The following is a 15,833-nucleotide window of genomic DNA, read 5'->3' on the forward strand; positions in this document are numbered from 1 at the left end:
AAGCAGATGCTGGTTAATACATAGTGAAGATTTTCACTGACTTTGGTTTTAAAAATATCACTCATTTCAAAAATGAAAATAAATCCAACCTCAGGCACAGGGAAGGCTAAAATTAAATTCTGGCAGCTTCAGTCCAACAAACGGCCATTGATTTCTATATCCTTTTTCCTGAAGAAAGGATGTATAAAGTTGCTCCAGTGTTTGCGTGCTCCTGTTGGCTGAAGCGTCATGGTAAATTCCTCTCCGAAATCCAGGACCCAGATGAACATAAAGGTTTTCCAGTTTTTCAGCAGTGCTCTAGTGCCATTCCTCTTCCAATTTGCATCAGAAAATTTTTTTTTAAAAAATTCCCAGTGGGACTGTGTCAGAAGTGCACAGAACGTGGCTATATAGAGCAAAAGGCAGATAGCAAACAGCAGCACTGTGATTGCCTGGCACTGTCCGTATCACCTTCAGGCTGGGACTTGTATAAATCAGTCGCAACCAGCTATGCAACTGATAGCAAAGTTTATCTGCACACAGAGCAACAGGAGCCTCTATGATTTCACTAATTTAAGTACCTGGAAGCAGCAAAGAAAAGGCATAATAGGTCATGTCATGAAAGTCTGAAGGTAGAAGGTTCAGGGGAGGGTAGGAAGGCTGGGTGTTGAGGGGAAGTCTGGACTGACTCAGAGTGACAGCAATAATAGCCTGTTTGACTATGTCTATCAGTGCACACAATTTCCAGCAGTGCTACATAGCTGGACTTAGTGATAGTAATCATAGCTCAACACCCATCCAGCTGTTTCCAGGTGGTATTTTCTGTAGCAAAACAGAGTAACTTTACAGAGGCATTTGAATCAGAGTAAACTGGTACTCACAGAATGTGCTCATGACTTAAGACTCAAGAGAGCAGCTCCTGTTTGTTTAAACACACTTCAAGTTTTGGAATTCCAGGGGGGAATTCACAATCCATACAGTGTCAGATTCTCCACTACCATATATTTCCATACATGCCAGTGGACAATGTGATTCCTAGAGCAAACACTATGAAGGTGTGGTTACAGGTTTTTTTCTACCTATAGTTTTCTACCTATAGCACTGAACCTTCACTTATTATCATTTTGGAAAGGTTTCCTTTGCTTACACTAGTGCCAACACAGTTTTTTCTATTTAATTCCTGCAGTACCTTTGTCCATACTGATTACTAAAGAGATTACAAGAATCAAGTTTCCCAAAGGCTAGATGGCGAGCGGTAAGCATGAAAGGGAAACCTCTAATGAGCAGCACTTATGTATTAGCCATTAGCTGGGGAGATTCCCACTCCATCTGTTGACTGAGAGATATTTCAACAGGAAGATTACCCAGATCTGATAAGGAATATTCCCAGCATAGGAAGGTCTCATGCTTAATAGATGGTAATAATATTAGTCTAACATTTAAAGCTTGTCAAGAAGTCCAAACAGGTTCAAAAATATTTGACTATGGATTCATTGTGGTCTAAATAAACTAAAACTCAGTGGTGCTATGCCGATAGTTTAATTCTTAAATTCATATATAATTTTCTACTTTGGACAAGCCATGCATGGGATGAAAAAGTCAATATAGACCTCTGGACAAATTAAATCATGGGAGAAGAGGTGAATTTTTCCATACTTTATAACACTATACTTACTTTATAACACTATACTTACCTTTGGCCTGTAATAAAATCCCTGAAATGAGCATACCATAGCAATTTTCAGGCAATTAACAAATATAAGAAAGACTTTGGAGAGATCATTGACGCAGCAAGCACTTGACAGGCCGGCCAACAAATGTTCTTATGAAAACAAACGCATAGAAGCTACTGCAGAGTTCCTTAACTTCTCAAAATGTCTGCTGGGGAACCAGATATCAAGTGATGGATGACTTGTCACACCCTATTCCTGCAAAGCAACCATTTCTAGCAATTACATAGTCTATATAAATATGCAAATAAAGTTATATGAACCAGTACTTTTTGCTGGTTTCTTTACTTGTTCTTTTCTGGCAGTTGCCACATGAAAGTTACAGAAAAGCATGGCTCCCTCTGTGATATATATACATAAATATAACAACAATTAATTCATTCAGTTGATAATTCATTTCCATTTCCTAATCTGGTTTTAAGACAGGGAGATCACAATATCTTAATATTTAACTATGAAATCTGGGCTGTCTAAAGCTTGTTACAGAAAGTTAAAATATTTTTACATGTCCATTTACTTCCAGCTTTATTTCTGCAGTTCTGTCTATTTTCTAATTGAGGCATTTCTGAATGTGCAAAACTGCCTTAACTATAAAGTTATTCCATACACTAGATAAATTTGAGAAATGACTCAAGAGATCAGCATTCTATATCCTGAACAAAATACCATGCAACTCTCTGGCAGAAAAAGAATGAAGACAGCAGTCATGCTCTTTTGGGAGGCCTGAAAATGCTGACTAGAGAAGAAAAAATGCCAGATTTGTAGAATCATGAATGCCTGCCACAAAAATTACACAAGACCTCTCTTAGGTAGGTTACAGATGTCTCTGTCACTGCGGTTGCACCCATAGTACCTGACCACTCCCATTTATAGAACAGGATCAACCAACTAGAAGTACGTCAGGACACAGGCTCAGAGATCCTTGCACTTTAGCAGCGGCACATGGAGGTAGACACGTGGCCCCTGAGCCCAGTTCTAAAGTTTCTGCTGATGACTGCAGTGGAATTTGGGTGTGAATCCATTCATCTTCCATTCCTCTATCTAGAATGTGATAAGGCCAAGCCAACAATTCAGGCTACAGTTGTGCTTCTTCCTTAAATGCCTTTTCCTGTTTGCCACATTTCCTTTTTCAAAAGGCCATCTCTGTGGGAATAAAGAGCTCAAGAAGCAAAATAAAAGAATAACTTTTTGCATTTCATGATGAGATGTTTAGAGCACTCAACTTCCTTCACATTCACAAACATTTTCCAGCTCACAGCTATTTCAAAGATGTATTTGAGATCTGGGCACAAACAATGCTTTGCTTCTATATTTATGTTAAGATCTTATTTCTTTGTATGTAAAGATTATAAATGTTTTCCATCTTCAAATAGATGGCAGTACAACTTGCTTCATTCAAAAGAAAGTTTCCATTAGTCTGGAAACAGCTAATATTGGCAATGCTAGCTGAGAAAACAGTAAGCTGGAAAATACAGCAGCTGTTATGTGAAAGAGAATAAAGTGGGAAAACTAACAAACATTTGTCTCCAAGCCTGGGTTTGTCCATCAGTTACAGTTTCGTTGTGATGGCCTCCCAAAAGCAAGTACTTGAAGGTAAGTGTTAGTCTGCTACATAGACTGGAATGCCAAGTATTTGCAACTTGCTCTAGGTTGCAAGTGATGTGAGTTAGTCTTGTTGAAATCATTATAATGCGATGCTGTCAGAGTATCGGGGAAAATCTACCATGGGGATTATCAAGTGCAGAAAAACCAATTTAATTCTCCAAGGAAGAAGCCAGTGGAAATGAAGCAGCCAGTGGAAAAAATCTGGACATGGGTTATACTGGTGGGATCCTAGAGGGATCATGCAAACATTTGTGCAAACAACTTCTACTACTTTTATCAGCGTAAGAGGTAGATAAAATCAGTCCTTACATTAAGAGTGAAAGGAAAGGAGAACAGACATTTTTCCCTGCTAGTGAACCTGGCTGTAACCTGGGTCAAAGACTGCAAAGACACCAGGCCTATTGTGACTTTTTACACACAGCAGAGAGGATGAGGTAAAGAGACAGCACTGTAATAGCAAGAGGAATCGTATGAAGTCTTTTGGGCACCAAGAGACCTTTAAATGCAGTAATGGAAACAAAACATTGTCACTGAAATGACTTTTACCCTAGCTGACCCATGTCCTCATTAACCCACAGCATACTGACGGGCCTAAGCATGTTTTCATGAGATTTTATTCATTCACTGAAAACTAAGAGAAGGCAAAAACACTTCTTTGCAAATGCAGCTTTTGAACAGGCAGCAAGGTGACTCATGATGAATAATGAAAAACCATGCTAAACACTGCATTTCATTAGAGAAAAGCTCTCAAAAGGGCATTCTCTTGCAAGATTCGGCATAGCCTTTATACTAAGAAGCTTGGGACTTAGTACAACTATAACTCCTCTGACTTCAAAGATACCCAAAGAATTAATTTGGCCCTGTTTGTTTTGGCTGACTAGCCAAAAAAGAAAGCTAAAAGACTCAGGAAACACCAGGGTAATCTTATTTCCTTTTCCCCTAATGCAGCGAGTGCAGAGCTCCCAGCAGAATAGCCAGCATGATGTGTGTCTTGACTGCCATTTGTCCACATGCTGCTGCTAGAAATCAAAGATTTATCTTCTCCAAAAAACTTCTTGGCAGCTAGTTCTAATTGTGCTGCAAAGTAATTCAACGTACTGAAGAACAACAATGCAGTTTGTCTTGTATTTGGGCAGGGGGCAAATGTATTCCTCTTTAGACTTAATCCTTAGCTGCCATTTCCCATAAAGATTCTCTGTCTCAAGGCAACAAGCTTGACCTTGAATCTGCCCAGACAGAGCTTATAATTATGTTTTGAACTACAAATACTTCATTTCTAGATGCTCTTTGCCTCCTCAGCCCCTGCATAGTAGAGATCACCATGCCCTGGGATTGCTCAGTGGAATCCAAAAAGAATCATCAAATTCCATAAGAGAAATTCCTTATAATGAGATGAAAAATTTTTCTCATGAATCCTTATATTTCAAGATGTTCTTTTACATAGTGAAACAAAAACTACACTGTATCTATCTACAAACATATTACTTTACTTAAGAATTGGATGTTTAGAGATGCTTAAACTAATAATGCATGGCTGCTGTTTTGGGACATGCACTGTGATCCATGCAAAACTGAGCATAAAGATGGACACAGACCATCCCCTAAGTGAGATTTTTGGTTGAATTTCAAGAATTTTTGTTTCCAAATAAACATGTTCTTTCCAAGAGGTTCACAGAGTACACAGAAATGACCTTCTTTGAGGTGAGAATTGAACTGCAGTAAGAAGTGATATTTCCCATCTACACGGAGCTTTTCCGGGTAGAGGATAGATCCAGGTTGTTTATTATTCCTAGCATAACCCTACAATGTCTATCAAAATAACAGACAATGATACTCAATGTTCCTTACGAAGTCAATGCTAGGGGGATAAAGATTGTATGTGTGTCTTTAGAAAGGTACCCACACAAAATGTTATTTTAGAAAACTACCCCCAGGAGTCTATGAATGAGCCAAAATCTACCTTAGGCATGCCACTGAAAATTACTTCTAGCTTTCCAGTCAATTTTGAGCATTAGAAGAGTAATGTTCTTTTGGCTGGCTCCCTCAGTGCAGATGAGATGCTAAGCTGTTTGGCCGGCCCCTCCTACAGCCCAAGCTTGCAATATTCCAGCAGATGCCATAAAGAAATTACTTTGCACAGCCAGAACCTTCTTTAATAAATTTGATCTCTACAAACAATTAAAGCTACTTCCCCCTCACCTCACCCCCAGGAGCAAACTTTGTGCTGTAACTCCAGGGACTAAAGCCCTTTGCAACCTCATGTTGGTCAACAGTGCCCAGAGCTGCTCACAAATAGCAGGCCTGGTTCTGTGCATTGTTGACAGAAACCTGAAGTAACTCTGTCCAGGTTACACACCAATTTGGGGGACTTAGGCTAGATCTGAACTGGTGAACAGACACAGAGGACCAGGCTCTATAAATTGAGGATCAAGTTCCATATAATTAAGTCCTAGTCACATTGAGTTGTTAGTATTAATTTCCCTATGCTGCAGGCTGGAAGGATCACAATGGATAACTATGAAGTGTGTGCTAGTACTCATGGCTCTCAGAGCCATGGTATAGAAGCACCTATGGACACTTCCTTGGCAACATTAGTTTCATCCAGTACAAAAACATGCAAAGGGAATTGCTGGTACCCTCAGAAAGAACCATTACCATGTCAGGACTTCAGGAGAGAACAACTCTCTTACATTAAAATCCCAGCTCAAGTCGTGTCTTTCTGCTCTCACCCAGTTTCATGCAGTCTGATGACTGTGTCGTGTTGTTTCCACACTTAAGCTACTGTGTCATCCCATATTTACCTGCCAGAACCCAGCCCTCTTCATAGGCAGTGCAGACCCTGCCAGGATCTGACAAAACATGTATAGAATCTACCCACCCACTACAGACAGCTGACATCTACAAGCTCTAGCAGGTTCATCCCTGGAGCAAGGCCAGTTTCTGTGCTGCCTTTACTCCAGTTGAACAAGTAATACTAGATGTGCTGTTGGTTAACCTTTCCCTGCTCTTACTTCTCCTACAAACAGTGGTTGGTAGAGGTTTACTCTATTACCGTTCTTACTGATGCCACGCCGACTCCTGCTCTATGTCCATCCTGTAACTCAATTTATTTGTCAGAATGAGGTATCAGCTGAGCAAGCCCTGCCTCATTCCCAGCATGGGAGCTGAACTGCTGATCAAAGAGCTTTCAAGCTTTGTTATTATATACCTGCTGATTGCCAGACAAAAGACCAAACTATAGATCATGAATACTGCTTCTTCAGCAACTTGCTTTCTTATGTATCAGTTAACTTTTTCCTAATGTTCATCATGATCTCTGATCCTCATGACCTCTTCCCTGTTTTATGTGTCCTTGAAGTTACCTTTGTAATAAGAGCTCTTCCAGAAGTTCAAGCATGATCTATCTGAATGTTTCCAGAGGTGCTAAGGCACATCTATAAGTTAGTCATTGACATGAAATAGTACCAAAAGTAAAATAAAATCAAACTAATCAAAAGAAAGCAGTGGACTTCCTGTATGCTTTTCTAATTATTTTTTTCTGGTCTTAAATACCTCTTCTGGGATTAATTTTCTCTTCATCTCGCTCATTGTCAGTACCACAGTCCAGAGAAATCTCTCACTACCAGATGTGTTTTTCTGCCAATCCCCTATGACTGCTCATCAGAAACATCAGTTTACTCACATATTGTGTGTTCAGGACCATGACCCACTATGCCCTACCTTTCCCATTAAATTTTGTAACCTTTCAGGCAGTGAAATGTTCTTTACCTTTCCCAAACTGGAGGGTATTGTTAGAAAAAACAACACAATAAATACCATAAAACAGGCTATTGTCTAGAATAAATAGAGACAGCTGAGTTAAAAAATTAGTTATCTAGTTACAGCTAAAGTTAAGGGAGTGGAAGGCTAAGTAAGTCCAGCTAGCTTGAGATGATCTTTGGTCACAGTGACCATTGAATCATGATATGTTATTTAAAGTACACTAAAATACGTGTTTTCTAACAGCGCACTTTGCCCAGTATAAATAAGGTCTCCAACATTATCAGAAAAGGTGGCACATACAAAGCATCACAGATTCAAAGCCAAGCCTTTTATGAAGGCCCCTTTTATTTTCTTAGTTTATAAGCTGGCACCATCGCCTGCCCAAGTGTTTGTAAAACACCTAGTATGACTGGAGCACAACATGCTTCATTGGTTGTAAAAGACTTTGCACAGATTGTGTTCTGTCAGTGGTCAGTTCTCTGAATGAAGGAGGACTTATTTATAGAGAGAGGTGCATAAGAGGAATATCTGGATTTGTAGACTTTACATTCATAGATATATACTTTGCTGATATGCATAGGCAGCTAGAGAGAGGTGGTGTTACCTCTTCTGCCCAATATTGTGGCTTGTGCTGTATATGGTGTATATACACCATACAATAATCTATCACCACCCACTACCACTTATCAAGGTTGGTATCAATACCAACTAGAAACTCAGTTATTGACAAGTCACATTTTTCCTTTCAAAAGCAATAAACAGCCCCTCTGAAAACAAGAGAACTTGTAGTCGATCCTTGCATGAATAGATGTTTGCTGCACACAGAAACAGACTTCCCGCACTGCTGACAGAGGCAGAGTTTCTACAACTCTTCTCTGTTCGGAGCTTGCTGTCCTGTGTCTTCAGAAAACTGCCTGTAAGCGTCACCAGAGCCGACTGAGCTCTCTTGAAAACATCCCCAGTGTGCTGAGCCTGTCACACAAGCAATGCATTTGTGAAAAGTACTTGTGCCTGCAGCAGCAAACATCCTTGCCACAAAGATTAAACTGAGGTATTGATACCGCTGCAATATAACAGAGATGGTGCTTCTGCCAAGTGGGAGAAGTACTCTTCCTCCCAGGTAGTTCATCTTCATGCCATCAGGCTGACCCCTAAGGAAAGCCTGAATGCAAGGAGAGACAGGATTTACCAGAAGCCCTGTTTACTGCTTGCATTTTCTGCTGCTCATCAAAACAGCCAGGGACTTCTGCACAAGCTGTGACTGAGGAGAAATTCGATGGCAGCCCTCTGGCTCAGCCTCCAGTCTCCCAGGGTGAAAAATGCCACTCCGCATCACCAAACCAAGTGCTGTCATCTGCTAATGCATAACATCAGTCTGGTTGCTGATTTAGAAAGGGCACTAAGATGAGATCTGAACTATAGCCCTCTGTGAAGACAGTCAGCCTGCTATATTCAGTCTCAGCAGCAAAGAATTGAGAAGTCAGCCAAGCCACACAGAGACATTTTTTGAGAGGTACTAAATCACATCACAGTACCTTGCCTTGGCAAATGGGCAGGGGCAGGCTGCTTTTAGCAAATACAACTACTCCTGAAAAAAGATGGTGATAGCATAAAATGATTAGCGTAGGAGACTGTTCAAGGGCAAATCACATTTGCGAATGATGACTATAGTATATTAGCCCGCTGTTGGGTCTGCGCCATTCAAAATAATTCATTAAAAGATAAAGTTATGGAGACTAGTAAGGCATAGCAGCCTATCGCAACAGAAATAGAACAGAGACACTGTTTGAAACATAGGCAGCTCATACTTCACAGTGAGCACTTGCTTATGACTTCCAGGGTTTTCAACAGGAATCAAGCAGCTGTTTCAGTTCCCTTCTGGGCTGGGCTGGCCTGCATTTTAGTAGCACAGTTTTGCCAATATTCCATTATTGCTATGGTTGGTTGCAATTGTTATTTTACATGGATATCTATAAGTCAAAAAGGCTGTTTAAAGTGATTTTTTTCCAATGTTTATTTTACTAAATGACCAGTTGTCGTTTTAGCTAGATTCTGAATTCAGATCACGTCTAAATGGCTGTGCAAGGAGTAGTCCATGTTCAATAATGGCACTCCTTCCCCGTGAGCTAGGAAGGTATTCTTCTCCCCATCTGTCAGATGAGAAGCAGAAAATACACAGTAGAGCAGGGTTGACTTTCCTCATTTACACAAACTCATTCACACTTCATCTAGGCTCATGATAAGACAGTGAGGACACACAGTCCTTGTACTTACATTTCATTACTCAGACCACCAAACAGCCGGCAAATCCAGTCCCCATTTGAAAATCACTGGTTCTGGATTATAAAAGACAGCTTAAAATGTACAAAGTTCCAAAAGGAAGGTTGCAAGCAAGTAGATTCAGCAATTGTCACAACAAACATGTTCTGTAAATGTGTTCTACAACCAGCATAGTGGGACTGTAGATACTATTATAATACTGACAGCTAACTGCCAAAAACACCACCTACCTGTGACAAATAGCAAATTCTGATGTGTTAGATTTTTTAAAAATTTTTTCCCGTAATGTGAGAAGTCAGAAGAAAATTGAAAAAAATATCAATAAGAAATCTTTTTAAATTGTCCTGTAAGCAGTGTTTTCAATTATTCACTAAGACATTTGTTTCTAAATAACTTGAATAATTTTACTTGTCTTCATTCATCTAACACTAATTACCAAAAAGTGGTAGATGAAGAGTTGAATATAAGTATATTGGTTAGGTATAAATCTTAAATAAATTTATTTTAAGGGAAGAGTCCTACTCCCACCTGCACTCTTACTTGTGTCTATCAACCATTAGGAAATTTTATCTTCAGAGAAAAATATGGAAATGTTTCATTAAAACTAGAATGTGCTGTCCGAGATTGTAAGGAAAGCTTAGGTGTTCTCACAGCCTGAAAACAGCTCCAGAGAAACTGTGGAAGAGCAATGAGTGTTTCTGATGGCTGGGGTGGCAGAATGGCTGGGGAAAACGGAATACCAGCCCTATGTCAGGGATTTTTGATATTCTTATTTCAGTAAATGCCCAAAACAGTACTAAAAAGTTTGGCTGACCCTTGATTAAGCCATTTTTGTACCATCAAATTTGTCACTTTCCTGAGCATGCTAAGAAATTTGTCAGGTTTTGTTATAGGTTTTATAATTTTTGTCCATTGATTACACGGCCAAAGGAATCCTCTTTTTCAAGTGCGCAGCAATGGAGACTGCACTCAGACCTTGTTGCATTAACTGCTTAATATTCCTGTTAAAAATCTCTTCTAGCATGCAGAAATTTCAACTTGCAACATCCAGTCACTGAATTTAGTTATCATTTTGCTAAAGTAAGAGGCTCTTTATTGTCAAATTTCTGTTTCTTATACAGTGTTCCTGAAGAACTCTCTATTTAATAAGTTAAGCTGCTTTTGCAGAATATAGTTTCTATTAAATCCTTCTATCATTCTTCTCATAACATTCCAGTCAGATTTTAGCATCTCTCTTGAAACACTGCCAACAAAATTGGACAATCTATTCCCCACAACAGTTGCACTCATTCCCAAATACAGAGGAACTCTAAATCTCTTTAGAACATCAGCCATTTTAGCTATCAGAGTTAATATTCATCTGATTATCCAGCATGACTCCCAAGATCTCCTCAGCATCATGAGGTTTCAGGGCAGTGCCTTAATCTGAGGAATTTCATCCTTCCTAAACATAGGATCCTGCTTTTGACAGTATCAAAATGAATGTTGATTATGAGGACAGAGTCTGCTAGTGTTCCAGATCACCCTGTGCCAGTGAACTGTGATCTTTACTTTTTAGCTCTCACAATCTCTGCGTTCTTGAGTTGGCTTTTTGTAAATTTGGTTCCTAGTGAAGGTATCAATGAAAAGAATATATCTACTCTATATATCTACTTTCCAGAAGTAACATCAAATTAGAGTGACAGAATTTATTTCCCATGTATTGGTACTCACTAGATCATTTTCCTTTCATGCATTATTAGATCTTTTATCAGCCTACCCAATACTTTGCCTGGAACTGATGATGTTAGACTGACAAGCCAAAAATTATCTGGGTCATACTATCTACCTCTTTTAATAGCAATGCACATTTCTCTCAGGAATTTTAAACTGCAGTATATGCTACAGATTAAATCAATAACTTTTCTTGAAGACTACACTTATACTTATTGTACTAAAGAATGGCTAAGAAAAAATTATTCCTCTCCTTTCAAGAGAAAATGACATCTGCAAAGGAGAGAAACCACAGCCAAGGCTTTAAGGTTTTGTGAAAGAAGCTATTACTGTCTTCAAATATCACAGCAGTTCAGTTGGAAAGTAACATCGTTTGTTAGAAGTCACTAGAAACTCTGTCAAACTTTAATATGATGTGGTAGATGTATAAACTGTTTCTTGATTGTGTAGCATTACCCATTTTTCATTTAATGCAGGCCTGTGAACACTAATTCTGATCCCTCATGATGTTGAGGGGGGAGAAAAAACACAAAAAAACTAATTTTGGTGCTCATTCAACTCTTCTTCAAAATGTTGTCAATTTCTTCTCTACTTCTATATCACAAGTTTCTCTTGCAAAGAGTTTTTATATGGCAATGAAGATAAGTTGTAAGTTGTTAGCATTTTTTTATTCTTGTTTAAAGGAACAAAAAAGAATTAGCAATGATTACATTCTCTTCCCAGCCAATATATCAATCCTCAAGCAAGAATTGTCTGATCAAGATACCTAACAGTAAGCCATTACCAATTGAATCAGATGGTTTTAGATTCAGTTGCTTTCAATCAGTTTCTGTTTTTCAAAAAAGTGCCGCAGATCAAAACACTGAAGAGTATAAAAGGCCACTTGGAGTTTGATTTAACAAGCATGGTCTTCCTAATGCACAATGGCACATCAAAATCTCAACCACTGTGAATACTGTACTGTTGTTTTAGCTCTAAGCACTGGTTTTGAATTATAATAATTGTAAACCCATACTATCATTTACATTATGTCTCTCATAGATGCAAGCCTTAAGAAAAAAATAAGATTCACTTTCTTAGAACTGCAAAACACATATTTCTGAACTGCAGAGGGCCACTGCAAAGGTCTATTTGCCACCTGTCGGCATTATTGTCAGAGAAAAAATATGAAACATTGCTAATGAAGAATTCTCACAATATGCAGAAGTCCAGAGGAACATAGGGATCTTCAGCTATTCCTTCATAATGCTTTGTTATTGATATCAGCCTTGCAAACCAGAGTTTGAAAGGAAAAAAACAAAACCCTGATTAGGCAAATCTAACTGTTTTGTTATTAAGCAGATCAGAGGCAGATGCCATCAGAGGCTCTCTGTAAACTTGTAAAGTGCTGAGATTAACCGAGGCAGACTACTAATTTAACCTAAAGATAAACGAGAATGCATGACAGATCTCAAACTGTTTATTAATCATCCCACATCTACATGGAATGAGATGGCACCTTGTTCATGAATTGTTGTAAACCTTTTCATTACTCAAGAGTGTCCAATTATTTAGAATGATAAAATGACAAAATAATTGAATAATCAAAGATGTACAAACCAAATAATTAAAATAATTCTTATCCCAATTTCATGTCCGAAACCGAGGGTACTAGAGGTAACTGTAAATTAGAGAGATTAGTCATTGACTCACCAGCTAGGAGTGTTCTTGTAAATCAGACCAAAGTTTGTTGGCTAATCACTCAAAAGATCAAGTAAGTAAATTAAAGGCAAAACTAGATAAAAAAAATACAACTAAGAGGTTTATCTAGGATAATAGATTGTAGGATCTAATAATTGAAGGATTCATTCACAGCATGCAGACAGAAGTATATGGGGAAAAAAAAAAAAAACAAACAGAACAGAAAGTGGATCCAAAAGCATTGATTTAGCACAGGAGGATTTGTGGCAGTCTCTAGTATATCTGCCTTTCATACCAAATGTTTTTGACAAGCTGTACTACAGATAGCTTTTACCTACAGGAATTAGAAAATCACAAGTGAATCAGTACTTCCAAGGAAAGGTTAATTAGAGAATCTAAAGTAATTTTCTAGAAGAGAAACACAAAGAATCAAGAGTTAAGATTTCTCTTTGAAAGCTCTATGTAACCAGAATAAAATCCTGATTGCTTCAGTCACGCTCATGATCTTTCAAAGTCTGTCCTCTCTATCTATTCTTGTATTATTCATGTTGTTTTCAAAACTAGTATTTAATTTCACTCACTCAAAGACAGTCCTACACCACAAGCATTATACACAACACAACCTAAGGGACCAGTATGTAAGGAACACTTTCAGCATGTCCTATGAGCACTGAAAGCTGCTCTGAAGGTTTCATAATTGCTTAAGTTAGGGACAATTAAACTGGGGGATTCAAACTGTGGTCAGTTTTGACTGCAGCCTGTCAGCGCAGGACCTTCCTCACCAAACAATGAGAGAGGTAGGCAGATTTGCTCAGGGTTTATAGGATTAATATAAGATAGAAGAAAGACTGAGGATTAGGATAAGGTCTAGCAGAAGTGGGAGGAGGACATGGAAGAGGCTGAGGCTCACACGAGGTTTTCTGGAAAGCAGATGCTATCAGTTTGGAGAAAGTACCAGCCAGCAGCTCAGGTGTTGCTGTCAGTTTTGCTGAAGCTGTCATAATGGTAAGGCAATTAAGACAAAAGGCTGCAGTCAAAGGAATGAGAGCTTAGAAGAAGAGTTGTTTTTAACCCCCTAGCAGGAACCACTGAAGAAACCCATTCCAGTACCTGCACCGTCAGTTCTAATTGCTAATTTGCATATGGCAGTGTTAGCTCAGCTCTGGACAACCCAGTTAGTGCAAGCACGGAACACTCACACGTCTCTGAAAATCCCCAACACACACCTTCACCTATTTTTCAGGACAGGTCCCAATGTCACTATCTGAACATAGAGAAACTAAGCTAAACATAGCTTAGACTTGTGGTCATAATGGGTAGAAATTGCTCCTTTTCTGATCTATATTGCATTTCTTGAGAAATCATGCACATATCTTAAAAAATTGTTTTAACCTAGCTTCAGAAAGCCAGTGATCAGCTCTCCCAATAAGGCGAACTTGTTTCTGAAGTTCTCTGAAGTCAAATGATTATTACAAAAGCCTCTGTTAAGAACAGGTAACCCTCAAGACATTTCTTAATTGCAGAAGTTGTTCAATTTGTGGTGGTGGTGGGGTACTCTTAAAAAACGCAAATTCATTTTTATTTTATTTAATCTACTATGCTACAACCAGCATTCAAAATAGGAACCTGAAATCACAGCCTGTCAGTATTTTTAACTGAGATATTTACAGAATTATGAAATTAATAAAGGGCTAGGAGATTATATAAGACATATGCCTATATGATTAAAAGGCATGAAGTTCTCTAGATATGAGCAACACATATGAAATGAAACTGTATCAACCATGAAATAAATTCCATACTGGTAAAAAGAATCAGTTCAAAATAATATGACCTTGCTGTAGGACGTTTCTTAGGACTAAAGAGAGCTAAGGTCCCTCAGCTATGTTTAAGCTGACATTTCCTTCAGATTGATAATTAGGTCCCCAAAAGTGCCTCCCTCTGCTAGCTGGAGGTCCAAATTGATGTTATGAAAGTTGTTTGATCTAACTTTAGCTCTTCAATTTCTGAGCTATAGCATTAAGAAACTCAACAATAAATCAGTACAATAGTTATTGAGATTTATGGTATAAATTCCAAGCAATACCTATATAAGTGGCTGTCCCCTAAGAGAATCAAGTCTTAATATGAACCTACATGAACAAATAACTTCACACAATTGGAGAAAGGGTATTTACATAAAGAACATTCTTGAATCTCAGCAGAAAAAATATACGTGTATAAATAAATTAATTATTAACTTTTTACTAGTGTTTGAAGCGTAGACAATGTGAAAAGATGTTGATACTTACACTGGTATGTGGTGTTCCTTCAGTGAAAGGGCAGATTACTGTGTGCGCTACTCATTCCTTGGTTGTTCTCCTGTTGCTGACAGTCCACTGGAAACTGAGAATATAAAACTTGTCATACAAGTACTGAGTGGCCACGAGATAATGACAATTTTTTATTACAATCCTGAGCTGCATTAGCCAAAATAAGTAAAAGAACAGATCAGCAAAATTAAAGCATGATAGCAGTTAATTAGAACTGCTAGCGTGTTCTTGATTTTTCCTTCAAACACCAAAATTAATTGTGTCCTTCAGTGATGATTACAAGTAAGAAATGTGGATTAAGTTTCTAATCCAAACCCCAAGAACTGGCTTCTTGAAGTCTCCTAAGTCCATTGGCTATAAGTCTGACAATATAGCTAGATCCCCTTTACAGGAAGCGATGATAATACTTTGTGAAATAAGAAGTTACCTGACAAACCCCTTTTCAGATTAACACTATGCATCAAAACCCTTTTCAAAAAGTCATTTCACCTACAGGCTAAATACAAATGGTGTTATTTTCAAATGTAAAAATGTTTTGCTAAAATAGATTATTAAAATAGCATCCGGCTCCAGCCTTCGCAGGCCATCAGTCTCCAGGTGCATTTGGACAGTGAGAAATCTATACAAAGACTATAATGGATCTCCCAACCAACCAAAGATGCTGCTTGCTAGGCTGAAGAGAAATTTGCAAAGACACTCCTCAGAAACTACACCTAATTAAGCAGTACCATGAGCTGCAGTGTAGCTCGGCTTTCCTGATATCACTGGGTAA

The 15,833-nt window shown here is 38.4% G+C and overlaps 2 protein-coding genes across 2 annotated transcripts in view; one reads left to right on the top strand and one right to left on the bottom strand.

The window, feature by feature from the left end:
• The window catches only part of FRRS1 (ferric chelate reductase 1), a 99,197-nt gene that overhangs the window by 10,424 nt on the left and 72,940 nt on the right, over positions 1–15,833 (bottom strand). The window lies entirely within an intron of this gene.
• The window catches only part of PALMD (palmdelphin), a 61,705-nt gene that overhangs the window by 3,159 nt on the left and 42,713 nt on the right, over positions 1–15,833 (top strand). The gene's annotated exons all lie outside the window — the stretch shown is intronic.

The sequence above is a fragment of the Calonectris borealis genome, chromosome 8 (assembly GCF_964195595.1).
Source record: "Calonectris borealis chromosome 8, bCalBor7.hap1.2, whole genome shotgun sequence".
Lineage (NCBI taxonomy): Eukaryota > Metazoa > Chordata > Aves > Procellariiformes > Procellariidae > Calonectris > Calonectris borealis.